Raw genomic sequence first — 13314 nt, 5'->3', positions numbered from 1 at the left:
CACTTTAACGGACACAGAAAAGGAAAGGAAAGCATACGAGAGAGGGGCTGCACGGCCCACAGAGCCTGAGATGCTTACGCCCTGGCCCAGCACCAAGAACCCTAGCTGACCTTCCTGCTCGGTGCACAGACCAGCTCCCAGCTCCGTGTGCGCCTTCACTCCCTGCGCAGAGATAAACCAGGGCCTCCACTGCAATGGGGTCCCGTGAGCGGTGTGGTGTGAGGGTGTCCAAAGAGCGCGACCCCCAAACGGGCCCCGGACCCTCGTCTGTCTATGACCCTGCTGCCTCAGCCTGGCAACAGCCTTCCTACGGCCCTCCTGACTCAGAACCTCGGGGTAGGAGGCCGCACGCCCAGGCTGGCGTGCCGGTTCCTTCTGCAGGCCCCTCCACACCTGCCCACGGCCCTGAGGGCTCTCCCTCCACGCCCTGCCGTGGCTGCTGTGACCACCTGACCCCACGGGTGGCCTACTCCTGCCCAGTGCTGCTCGCCAGCTCACGCTGGCCAGGGCTGCAGGCTGGCCAAGCCTTTCCCACCACAGTCCGCCCCTCCTCCCCTCCTCCCCTCCCCCCCTGCCATCCAGCCGGCTGCAGCCTTCCTCCCCCGCGGTCCAGAGGGCCGCACCCCTCCTCCCCTGCCATCCAGTGGCCTGAGCCATGCCCTCTCCAGCACGGTCTGCAACCCTCCACATCCCCCTCCTTGGGTGCCCTGAACCCTCGAGTACCGTCCTATGAGGTATCAGTTACTCTTCTATCGTAGTTAGTAATTCCTTGTTCCAAATACCCTGCTTGCCCTGCTGGCTGGTTTCCACCTCGGGACCCAGATGGCAAACACCGCGTCTCAGGGAGAGTGAAAGGCAGGTGCACAGTGAGGAGAAAGCCTGTGGGGTTCCAGTGCCACCGCCTAAGTGCCATTCCGAAGGGTCCAGCCACCTGGACCGTGCTGGGGCATCTTTGAAACGAGGAGACCCAACTTTTGGTGGCCTTTTTGAATCTGGGGAGCAATGACATATTGACCACGGGACCCTAACCCAGCGACCCGGCAGGCCGACGCCTGAGTGGAGCTTGAACCGAGAGAGGCCCAGGCACAAGCACCCGCCGGTGCTCCCAGCGTCCACGCCAAACACGACCACCGTGGGAGCCCCTGGCGAGCCACAGGGCAGAGCCGCAGGGCAGACCTCGGGCCCCGCTGCCCTGCAGTGCCCACTTACACACGTAATCACCCTGCTGTCAGGAACCAGCTCCAGGGGGCGGGAGGGGACTGCTTGGTCGTGGGAGGCAAAAACCGTGAGTCCCGCACACGACAGAACGGGTGTCACGTGACCCGCCTCACCATGAGGAGAGGCAGACGCATCCGACGGCCAGCGGGAACTCTGTTCATTCCAGACAAAATCCAGTCCGGGCGGGCCCCGAAAGCACAGCGGGTTCCTAATCTGGTGGTTGCACGGCCTCTGCTCCCCAGGGAGGAGCTCCCGGTGCCAGGGGGAAGCGGCCTGCACAGCAGTGGCGAAAAGCAGCGAAAGAACAGAACAGAAGCAAAGCAAGGCAGGCGTGCAGGCAGACGGCTGAGAACAAGCACGGAGAGTCCACCCGCCCAACCCGGACGCTCACCGTAGCCTCTCAACTACAGAGAGGCTCCCAAGACCTAGGGTGTGGACGGCGGCCCTCCCCCCAGAGCCCAGCCTGCGGAGCATGTGCCGGCAGGCTCCCGGGTTCCTGTAACATCACCGAGTGGCTTGGCCCCTCTACGGCGGGGTGCAAGCCGCTTCCTGTAGCGTAAGATCCGGGTCCCACCAGCATCCCCCCCTTTCTGCCTGAAGTCCCCATCCACTGTATGAAATGCCCTCCTTCTGGAACACCAGGTGTGGTGGGATGCCAGGGGTGGGGGGTGGCTCAGTCAGTTGAGCATCCAACTCTTGATTTCAGCTCAGGTCACGATCCCAGGGTCATGACTCCCATCCATGCTCACACACCGGCACTCTCTCAGTAAAATAAAACAAAACAAAACAAAACACCTGGTGTGGTTTCTTGACCCTGAGGGATAAATTCACCCTGATGTCTAAAAGGACAGTGGTGTCATTCAAGGGTGAGTAACCTAGAAAAAACACAGTTTCAGTTGTGTTGCTCTGGAAAAGTTTAGGAGATACCCAGGTAACATGGCCACGAGACAGTTTGATATTTATGTGAGAAGCCCAGGAAGGAAGTAAAGAGTTTATTGTTCTCTCCCACTATGGTTATTAACATTTCCTTTCGTTTATCAACTTAAGAGATTCAGGAACTTGATTCTAGCAATACAGCTAATTATACATCCCGAAAAAACTTACGCTTCTGTAAAATATTTAACTGTATTTTTAAATGCACAGTCGTGCTTTCAGAAAGTACAATACATACATATATATACACACATACATGATGATCAGGAGCAAAGACTAAAGCTGTTGTTGGAACCAGAAAGGTCAGCTCAGGCTGCCCTTTCAATCCCTGTCTCCACCAGGAATCTACGGACGACATGTCGAACAGGAAATAGCCAGGAGGCCCACACAGGTATTGGGATTGGGACCTTGGCAAAAGTCTAGGCTCCCGAAGGGCCACTTTCTCTTTAAAAGCATGCGCTGGCACAGAGACACGTCTGTAACGCGTGTTTATCTCGGCTACAGCCCCGAGCAGACGGCAGTCCACCTGGCATTCTGCACCCCGCCCCGGCCCTCATGGAAGTCACACCGCTGGTGTCCTGGACTGGGAAGTCCTAAGTCAAGAATTTAACCAGAAGTCCTGGCCGTTGGCAGCCGCAGGCGGTCTCCAGAGGATGCAAACTCTAGAAGAATGTGCCCACGGGCGGGCCCCTCGGGACTCCCACAGAACTAGGACAGCCCAACAGGGGCGAGCAGTAAAACAGGATAAAATTCACACCAGCGGTACTGCCTCTGAGTGGGAGCTTGCCGGAAGGAGGAACCCCAGAGTGAGAATTCCAATGACTTCAGGCACTGGAATCTTTAAAGTACTCACCAAAAAATAAGAGCTGGAATCAAAAACGTGATCAAGCAAAAAACACCACCAAAACTGACCCGGAAAACTTTTAAAAGAACTAAGTGAGATGCCTGGAAACAACATCCGGTTGGCAGATCAGAAACCCCCAGGAAAATCACCCACTGGGAACGAGGACGTAAAGGAAGTGGCAGGGTGGGGCGCGGAGGGACGCAGGGGTGGAGATGTCAGGGGACAAAGCACGGGCCCCGCGGCCTGGGGGTGCAGAGGGAAACACAGTGTGGGAACGGCCGGGGGGCGGGGCTCCACAAAGCACACATGGATTCTGTAGTCGGACGGCTCCACGGTGTCTGAGATCTTTCTTCAATGTCCTGAAACGAAAAGTGGATAATATTGCGGAGGGCATTTTACAGGCATAATTCACCTAAGAAGGACGATACAGAAGAAGACCGGGCTCAGTGACAATGCCCTGGCCCAAAGTCGGAGACGGACAGCATCAAAATAAGAAGCGAGGGGCGGCCTGAGGAGGCAGCAAACACAGTGCACTCACGTGGCGATCTCCGAAGTGCTTCCCAAACAAACACTGACTTGTCTGCCCGCCTAACATCCTTACAAAGCGGGGACACCCCCTCACACACCCAGTTTTAAGGGTTCCTTTCTTTTTGTGTAAGGGCCTCCCGGGTGCTCAGAGCAGACAGAGAGGTGTGCACAGGGTCACTCGGACGGGCTTTGCCACCAGACAGGCCCTGACCTGTGTCCCCACCCACCTTGTACTTGCCGCGCAACCCTGGAGAAGTCATCTGCCTTCTCGACGCCGACACCCGCTCTATAACCCGCAGACTGTCAAAAGGATGAAAGTCACCTAAAGAGACAATGTGTTTACGGTGTCAGCTTGGGCACGAGCGTCTCCTTTCCCTTGCCGGGTGTGAAACAAGTGCCCGACGCTCCTGGACAACAGGCCCCCCGGGAGGGATGAAGCACAGACACGTCCCCTCGTCCCAGAGGGCGGCCGGCGCCTGCCCTCCCAGGAGCTCCTGGGCTGTCCTCCGGAATGATTCCTGAGAATCCCAGGGACACACGCAGCTGGTGAAGGACACCCCCAGCCCCACCGCTGTGCCCCTGGGCCCGGCACACATACATCCCTAGACCGATGGCCCCACTCTGCCCACGGACGCCAGGGTCGCTGCTGAGAACGTTCCGCAAGGGACCGCTTCTTTCACACGCTGCCAGGAACACACTCCACTCCCGTCAGCCCCCCGCGAGGCTGCCCACGGCACCGTCCCCTCCAACACAGCCCTGCCCCCCAGGACACTGAGCACCGGCACCCTGGCAGGAGACAACATCAGGAGACAGACGGCCGGGCCTGGACCACCCTCTCCATCCTGACCGCCGGGTCTGCGGCTGGGCCCAGGCTGCTCCACCAGAGGCTCCTCTCGAGGCTGCCTCCCTGAGGGGCCCTGGGCTCTCTCCCCGGCCTGAGTCACCTTCTGACCAACAGAGACTCCACTCGTCTCTAGAACCCAACTACATGGTGACCGGGCTCTTTCTGGCAACCGAGCACTCAGAAGCCATGGCTGTGTGCCTGTGACAGAGCCCTGAGAGATGCCAGGACAGGGTGCCTGCCCACCGCCCAGCCTCCCCGCCCACCGCCCAGCCTCCCTGCCCACCGTGCGGACCGCCCAGCCTCCCTGCCCACCGTGCGGACCGCCCAGCCTCACTGCCCACCATGCGGGCCACCCAGCCTCACTGCCTGCCAAACGGCCTCACCACCCGCCATGAGGGACGCCCAGCCTCACTGCCCGCTGGACGGCCTCACCGCCCGCCACTTGGAGCACGGGAACCCACAGCACTTTCCGCTGATACATGCGTTAACTTGCACTCCGTATGCAGCCACACATTTTTCGGATCTACAAAAAGGAAACAGTGACACTTGCTTGGCATCCCAGTGTTTGCTTTCTGGACAGGGACCATCCACATTCTCATTAAAACTGAGAACACGGTGATTCATCAGCATTAGCTAGAGCAAGAGTGGCATGAATCACTTTCGGCGATGGGATTTTAAAATCACCGTTATAAACTACTCTGGCACCCACTCGTGTCAGAAACTAATTAATACCCCCAAAACCTTCATACCTTCGCTTTTCGAAAAGCTGATGATTTGCTGATCGATGTGTTTAGGGTCTGCCATGTGCCCCGGGCTGAAATAGCAAACGCTTTCTCTAACAACACAATGTCTACAAGGACACACGTTCTTCAGGAAGCACCGGGGACGGCGGGAAGAGTCTGCACGCGTGGAGCCCAAGGACACGGCGCCGGCCCCCTTGACCCCACACGAAGCGGCGCTGAAACGGGCCTGCGGCTCGGAGCCACGGCCTCAGCCCCGCTGAGTGGAGGCGGACACCAAGGAGACCAAACGGGAAGGCAAACCGAGCGCCTCCACTATGCACCCGTGAGCACGGCGGTCCCGCGGGCTGGCGCGAGGGCGGGCAGGACGCGGGGCAGGGGCCGCCACGTCAGGCAGCAGGCACACAACAGCCGCAGAGCCCGGACGAGGGACACGTAGGGACCAGCACAACTGTGCGCGCAGCGCGGGGGCTCAGAGCTGTGCGTGCACACGAGCTCCCGCACCAGGTGCTCTCCGGCTGTTGTCTGGGTCTCTGAACACGAGCGGGAACAGGACCCCAGCTCACGAGTTGTCACAGGCAGCCTGCGGCTCGTCGGCTAAGTGTCCAGGAGGAGCAGAAAGGAAACACACCGTGACCCGTTCCCTGCAGCCCACCCTGGCTCACCTTCTGTAGGAACCACCCTGGACCAGGACGGGAAGTGCTCTGGTCCACTCTCTAGTTTCTGGTGTTTTGCCTTTGGCCGGGAGGGGGTGGTGGTAACGAGGAAGAAGCCAGCCATCACCGCAACACGTTTTCTTCCCGTGTTATTCGCCACTTGGGTACCACAGCATTCGCAGAGCGCCCTCCTCCACCGCCCCTGCGTGCGTTCTGTGCCTTTCTTACCCGCGTCGACGGATAAGCACGCATTTCCCCTGCTGCACGCAGGCTGAACCAGCCACCCAGCTGTGCGTCCCTCCCCTCCCCACGCCGCCCCAGGCGGCACCTCTCAGGGTCATCCTGCTACGTGCCGAGGACGAGGAGTCGGTGGGCCACCGACGGACGGACATTTGGCTGGCCCAGCACTGACTCGCCTGCCTGTCCTTCCTCGCGTGTGGCTCACTCCCCTGATGGAACCTGAGCTCCAGGACGGTCGGGCTGTGGCTGCCTGACTCACCACTGCACCTGCCTGGTAGGCAGTAAAGGTCAGCGGCCGCTTGCTGGGGAAGTCGGCTTGCCCTTCCAAATCAGCGCAAATGTCCCATCTGACTTCTCTATTAGGCAGCAAGCCCTCATGGGAGGCCACCTGGCTCCTTGAGTGCAACGGCGCTCGGGCGCTCAGCAGAGCCACCGGACGTGCTCCCCCCGGCCCCTCAGACAAATCCAGCACAGCTGTGCGCCAGGGCCACATGCTAAGGTCACGTGCTCCCTGCTGTCTGCAAGGGCCCTTCCGGGTTCCGGGTTGCTGCGGCCCCACTGTGTGCCCCCAAGCCATTCCTGGGAGCCACGTGCATGGTGAACGTGATCTTTCCGTGTCTCACAAAAGTTCTCTTGGGTGGCCAATGCAAGAGCAGAACCTACTTTCGTGAAGTTACAACACTCAACGCTGAACGGCTCCGATCTTTACCTGCCCCAACCCTGCAAATTAAAGTCCTATGCTGAAACCCGATTCCAAAACAAACTATTTGAATTTGTCATATCTTTTCAAATGTAATAGTGATTATTTCAAATTCCTACAGATGGGTCAGAAAAAGAGGAAAAAAAAAAAACAGAAACAAAAATCTTTCAACAGAAACGAAAGATTAAAACCAAAGCCTCGGGCACCTGGGTGGCTCGGCCGGCTAAGTGCCCCACTCTCGGTTTCAGCTCAGGTCATGATCTCTCAGTTCATGAGTTCAAGCCCCGAGTCAGGCTCTGCACTGACAGTTCGGAGCCTGCTTGGGATTCTCTTTCTCTGCCCCTCCCGCGGTCTCTCTCTCTCTCACTCACTCTCTCTCACTCAAAATAAATAAATAAACTTAAAAGCAAACCAAAGCCTCTATGAAATGTGCAGAGCCCCCGTGTTAAACACCAGAGAATCTTGTACTCATTAAATTCAGTCCGTGTCAGATGGAAAGGCCCAATCCAAACACCAGAATGCTTTAAAAGGTGGAGTGCTCAAAAATGGGAATTTTGTATCCAATATCGCAGAAGACATGACCGGTGAGGCCCAGTGGGCACAGCCACGCTGGAAGGGGGAAATCCCAGCCAAGTCAACTAGGTCAGTTCACGGAAATCTGTGGGCAAACCCCACAAACACCACGACCCCGTGAGCCCGCGCTGGATCTGCACGACCACTCTAGGCTCCTGCACCCCCGCCAGGGAGCCCCCTCCCCACAGAGCGCCACGTGGCCCCAGGCCCGCGGACAGCAGCTCGCACAACCCTGGACGCGGCTAAAGGCTGTTCTTGGCCACACTTCCTCTCACCCTAGACAAACGAGGGAAGCCGTCCCCTCCACCTTTTGTCTGGAGCGGACACGAAATGTGACCGGCTACGTTCCCTCCCTCCCACCCACCTCGTGCACACCTCCACACCCCCTCAACTGCGGCCTCTGACTATTGAGTCCTCCGGTTCGTTCCCTCGTGTTTAACCCTGAAACCCGGCTGCAAATGCTCCGACATCAGAGCCCGCAGACGGCGGCGGGCACAGCGCCGGCTCCTGGCGGGTGTGCGCTTTGATGGGCTTGGGGGCAGAGCCAGCTGGCTGCGAGACGCCGTTGCCCAGGGAACGGCCACTGAAGTGTGTGCTCGAGTGGGCACGGAGGCCTCTGCCGCCTCCACGGCCGCCGCTGTGCGCAGGGAAGCCCAGCTGGTGCCCATTAGTGCGTGTGGCGGGGATGGCGAGCCAGTTCCAGAAGCTTCACTCTCCCCGCTGACGGCCGGGCTTATCCCACTGCCTCCCTAATGAGCGCGCCATCCTGCACCCACCCAGAGAACACGCAGTGGACGGAGAGGCGTCCCGGGGATGCGCCCCAGTTAACAGCTCTGGACGACTGAACATGGGGGCACAGCCCTGCAGCCCCGCCAAGACCCATCCTCGCCCTCGCTGTCACCTTCTCTTTCCTCTCTTTATTTCACTTAAAATGGCCTAGAATACAGGAAGAGGGTGGGGTGGTTGCTGAAGGCACAAAAGTAAAAGACCCATTTTAAACGTATCTATTTGACCACCAATCCCTTTCAAATGCGGAGGGCAACCGTTTTGAAATTCTGGGTCTCCCCGTGAAATGCAAAAAAACCCAAGTCACTCGGGGGACTTAATAACATTTTCTGTACTTACACACCTTTCATTTGACGCCTTCCAGGTGCTCCCGTCTCTACAAACACCACAGGGGCTGAGGGTGGTCGACACGGGCAGTCTTCCCGTGACGGCCGCTGCAGGCTCAGGACGGGGGGCCCGGGGCGTGGGCGGGGAGCTCACTGTGTGTGCGTGCTGCGTGTCCCCAGGTAACCCCGTCTCCTCCACACCCGACCACCGCAGGCCTGCCAACACACAGCCACGCACTGGCGCTGCACACGGAACTGAGCTAAGGGACCACGCGATGGGGAAGATGGACTCTGCAGCTGGAAGAGCCAAGTTTGAATCCTGGGTCTGGCTTAGCTACTCTGTGATCCTGGGGAAGAGTTTCCCATCAACGGCATTGGAGTGACATCTCCTCCGCGGGCGAGCCTGAGCAGGCAAAGACCTAGACGTCACCACACGGGACCAGCGAGCGCAAGCTCCCGCCTCCTGTCCCCCGGGTGCTGCCATCAGAGGTGTGGATGTGCCGGCACGCACGTGGACGCGCCCGCCTGTACACCCTTTCTCTTGCCCTGTCTGTCATCACATGCTCTCTGTCCTAACCTGGCTCTTGGGGACCCCTGGGCACCCGCGAGCCCTGCCGCTGCTGCTCCCTTTCTGCACCCGCCCCGTGGCTTTCTGGTTTCTTTGTCTTCCCCTCTCCAGTGCTGCTCACGGGTTCTCCTTCCTTAGAGGGGCCTTGGTGGCCGGGGGGAGCCACTGCTCACTAGCCAGCGTGCTGTAAGAGTGTGTCACCTCTGGATGGGAGCCCCTCCTGAGCTCTGTCCCCCAACTGCAGGTGACACCCAGGCGGTGGCTCCCCTCAGCCCGAGCAGCAGGATGGGAACACAGCAGCCAGGCCCAATCTGCAGGGATGAGCAGCCTGAGCACAGGTGGCAGGAGTGAGAAGCAGGAACGGTCGCTGTGGGGGAGGGGGATAGGGTGGGAAATGGTGGGGGTGGGGGGGGTGAGTCCTGCAACCCCACCATGGAGAGACCGAGGGGCTGGGGGGGCTGCTGGCAGATACCTAGAGACCCGACGTGTCTTCCTGGGGAAATTCTTCCAAAACAAAAACTCAGACGGAACAAAAGACGTGTACGTATAGATTTCCAATACAGCTTTGCTTGTGGAGCAAAATACTGAAAATAAATGTCCGCCAACACAGAGTTGGTCAAACGCACCGGGATTCTCCACGCCAGGAGCGACCCTGGAAAGGACAAGCCCTACCTCCCATGCAGTCCACCAGCGGGCCTCCCGGGTCGGCGCAACTGTGGCCCCTGCTGCCGACTTCCTGTCCGCTGCAGGCAGGGTGCCAAAGGCAGCTCAGAAGACGACCAGGAGAGGGGACGGGGCGGTCCAACCACACCACGGGCAAGCCCTGGAGGGGGAGCTCCAGCAGACGACGGAGCCGGAGCCCCCGACGCCAGACGGCCCCGTGCAGGGCGGGGACGCAGGGCCTCCACCGCTGACCCGCGCTGGCCAACACCACGTCAGCCTCTGCTCAGTCAGGACGCGGGGCCCTCACGCCCGGCATCGGGGACCAAGGGCTCCAACGCGCTTGCCTTTCAGGACCGCAGAGCCCTGAAACAGAAAGGGAGCGGCCCGCCACACGGAGGCCAGGCTCCCGCGACCGCACTGAAGCCACGGCCACGGCCCTCAGAGGCCGGCCGCTCGTGGTTGTCTCCCCTGGGAACCCGATGTCGTGGCCTGAGGCCAAGAGCCACGGCGAAAGGCCAGGGGAGCGTGTCCTAGCTGCTGCCGTTCAAGTCTTCCCCGCCAACGGCCACCTACAGCCACGACACGGGGGGATAACCAGCCTTCCCGGGAGCCCCCCCTCCATCTTCCCAGACCCAGCTGCCCAGCACCAGGCGTTAGGTAGCAGGAAGGAGCCAATCCCAACGTGCCTGACTCCAGACCCGAGAACCCATGCGCTCCGCAGAGCCTTGTTCTTACCAAGCAGACTCAACCCATTTATAAGGCAAAGGGTATCTTACAACCGCTGCCGTTACAACAGCCACGTGCACACGGCTCACGGCGGACACGGTCGCCGTTAACCTCCAGCTGCCGGATGCTAAGATGCAGAAAGCCCAGGAGAGGCCCACAGAAGCAGTAGGACAAAGACCATCCAGGAGGCTGACCCGCCCACTGTGTCCTGGGGACATGGGGACACCTAGGGGTGAGGGGCATCTGGTGCGTGACTCTGGAAATGCCACACATAGAAGGCGATGTGGCCTCGGGGGCAGGGATGCCCGATACTCCCTTGAGCCTCCCAGAGAGCCGTGCAGAGGACAGGCCCCGGAACCCCCCAGCCCACACGCCAGCAGGGACCTCTGTGTCCGCCTGCCCCAGGGCGCACACAGCCAGGGGCAGACCCGGCCCTGCCCTGACTCCAGAACCACGGCCTCTGCCCTGGGCCTGCCGACGAGCAGGGGCTGCGCGGACAGCCAGCGAGGGAAGACGTGCTGACCTGCTTCTGCTGGCACGTGAGCCCCAGGTGGGCAGGGGTCTAGATAACGCGACTCCTGTTTTCCCAGCATCAAGACACTTGCCTGGCATACAGCACGCACCCGCGGTCGCGGCGGAAAGACGGACGGACCGACGCCGGTGGTCACACGCCCTGGCAGCCACCGGTCCCCGGAGTGCCCGCACGCAGTCAGGCTCTCTGTCTCCTAAGGGGAAGGCAAGACCCGGAGGCCGCTCCCGCAGGGACGCAAGCAGGGAAGCACGGACGACTTCCGTCCCTCCCCCGCGGCCCCGCTCAAGCCCCGTCCGTTTGAACCCGCCTCTCCCCCCGACGCCCCACCGCACTGCCTCCTCGCACCACTCCTCCGTCTTTTGTGTTTCTTTTCACCCAGAACCGTTTCTGCGAAGCGGCCCGGACGGGTTGGTGGGGGGAGGGGGCGGTCACGGACAGGCGCGTATGGGCTCCTAGCCGACTGCTCGGCCGCCGTTCCTAGGCGAGGCTTTCTGGCCAGGGTGTGGTGCTCTTCCCCCACCCCAGGCTGGCGCGTGTTTGGTGCGGACCGAGAATCCGGGGAGACGATGAACGTGGACAGTGAGGAGTCGGTGCCCAGGGGGAGGCGGCAGAGAGGAGGAGGGGGCAGCCATGACCCTGAAACACGGCTTTTATTTCTGTCTTCCAGCTCCCTCGATGGAGAGCGAGAGATGGGGTTTTTCACCTTCCACTTCTGCTAACTGGGGACAGAGGCCCCCTAAATACAGGTCACGGTCTCATCAAAAAACAAAAAGGCAATTCAAATGCTAAATCTTAAGCATGCTTTGGAGGCCACTTACTAGCTTCTGAAATTTCACTTAATCGGCGAACTCCTTGGAAAGTTACCAGAGGACCAAGAGATCACCGTCAAATGCCAAAGCGGACAGCCGAGGAAGGTGCCTCCATCGTGCGGTGGGCACAGGGGCCAGAGGCGTGGTCCTGCTCTCTGCCAGGCAGCACCACGCCATAGCAGCATCGGTAGTGGAGGGCACCACGAACAAGACACAGGAAGTACTCTCCATCACAGAGCCAGGCCTCCACGTGGGCCTCAGGAGAACAGAGCAGGCTGGACCGTGCTGCTCCTCCCCACCCAGGGCTCCTCAGGCGTCTGCGCTGGACCTGTCAGCCAGGGATGTCGGCCGCTTGACTCGAGAGCAAACGTGCAGATCCCAGCGGACAGAGCCACCTTGGAACCGTCTCAGAGCAGAGCTGGTGGCCGAGAGCACGACCAGACTGCAGCATCGTGAGGGCACACGTTCACCTCTGCGCCCGACCTGGGGAAACAGACGCGTCTTCTCCAAAGCACGGAACCAGGATGTGCCTTTCTGGGAGCCTGCGGGGAGGGGGCTTCCTCAACGAGATTCCGGCCCAGCCAGTGCTTCCCAGGACGGGCTGGGAGGGGCTCTCGCCAATATTCACGGCCAGCAGGGTCAACGCGGCCCCGCCCTCAAGGAGCCTGGACGTGCTGTGTCCTAGGCCACACAGAACCCGGATGCCACCCTCCTGCCCACAGGGGCCGGGCGCTCTTTCAGGGTCTCCTTCGGTCACAAGGCCGGGCTGCAAATCCACGGCTCTCAGGCACCGCCTGGCTTTCCCGGGCTTCGGTCACCCGCTTCACCGTCCTCCTCGGCTGTACTGCTCTGTTAGTGTCCCCGCGGGTTCTGGGCGAGGGGCCAAGGACAGGCGCGCCACCTTGCAGACCGCCTGCTTCCCTCCCTGCCTGCCTGCAGGGCCCTCCTTTCTCAGTGACCCCTGGGTCACCGTGTTCTTCTATCTGGGTTTCCTCGTACAGTTGCGCAACAAGAACACCAGCCTTACAGCGTTCTCCCTCTCTGTGCAGACAGGGCTGGGCGATGGGACCCAGGGACCCCAAGACGCCTGCCGGCCAACGGCAAGAGCTGAGAGTGGGGCGAGTGATGGCAAGGCGGCCCAGTCCCAAGTGACCCGGGTCCTCTCTCCCCCCGCCCAGCGCACCCCGCCTGCTCCCTGCTCTGTGCTGGCTCCCTCCGGACGTGGCCCCTCTTCTCTGTCACGTCCCGAGGTGAGCCCCTCGGCTCTGAGGCCCCCGTGGTCCTTCCTGCCCTCAGCCAGGCTCCCGTCACCCCGCCGGCCCAGGGGCAGCACGCGCGGTTCACACCGGCGTGTCCCGGCTGCGACCCATCTCCGGAGACGAGATGGGTCCACCCGCGTCGCGGTGGACATCCCCACGTGCCCAGAGTGCCGCGTGCCCTCACAGGCGCTGCTGACCACAGCTCTGCCCCACAGTCCTCCACGGCCCCGCCACGGCTCTGCTCTGCCTCCGGCTGCCTTCTCTCTAGAGCTCGCTCCCCGCCTGACCCCACACCACTGGTCCCCTGCCCACACAGGCCCCGGGGGCATCCTCTACGGGCTGGCCGCCCCCCAGATGGCAACCTTTGTC

General features: G+C 60.8%; 1 protein-coding gene across 8 annotated transcripts in view; it reads right to left on the bottom strand.

Moving 5' to 3' along the window:
• The window catches only part of EIPR1 (EARP complex and GARP complex interacting protein 1), a 122181-nt gene that overhangs the window by 45935 nt on the left and 62932 nt on the right, over positions 1-13314 (bottom strand). Inside the window, exon 1 of one of the 8 annotated variants that reach the window (XM_047845209.1) lies at positions 2014-2164. The exons of the other annotated variants lie outside the window; for them this stretch is intronic. The gene's annotated coding sequence lies outside the window, so the exon portion shown is untranslated. Of the gene's footprint in view, positions 1-2013; positions 2165-13314 lie in introns of those variants that run through there. 8 annotated transcript variants of the gene reach the window in all.

Source organism: Prionailurus viverrinus, unplaced genomic scaffold, assembly GCF_022837055.1.
Source record: "Prionailurus viverrinus isolate Anna unplaced genomic scaffold, UM_Priviv_1.0 scaffold_33, whole genome shotgun sequence".
NCBI classification, from domain to species: domain Eukaryota; kingdom Metazoa; phylum Chordata; class Mammalia; order Carnivora; family Felidae; genus Prionailurus; species Prionailurus viverrinus.
This window is presented reverse-complemented; position numbering and strand designations above follow the sequence as displayed.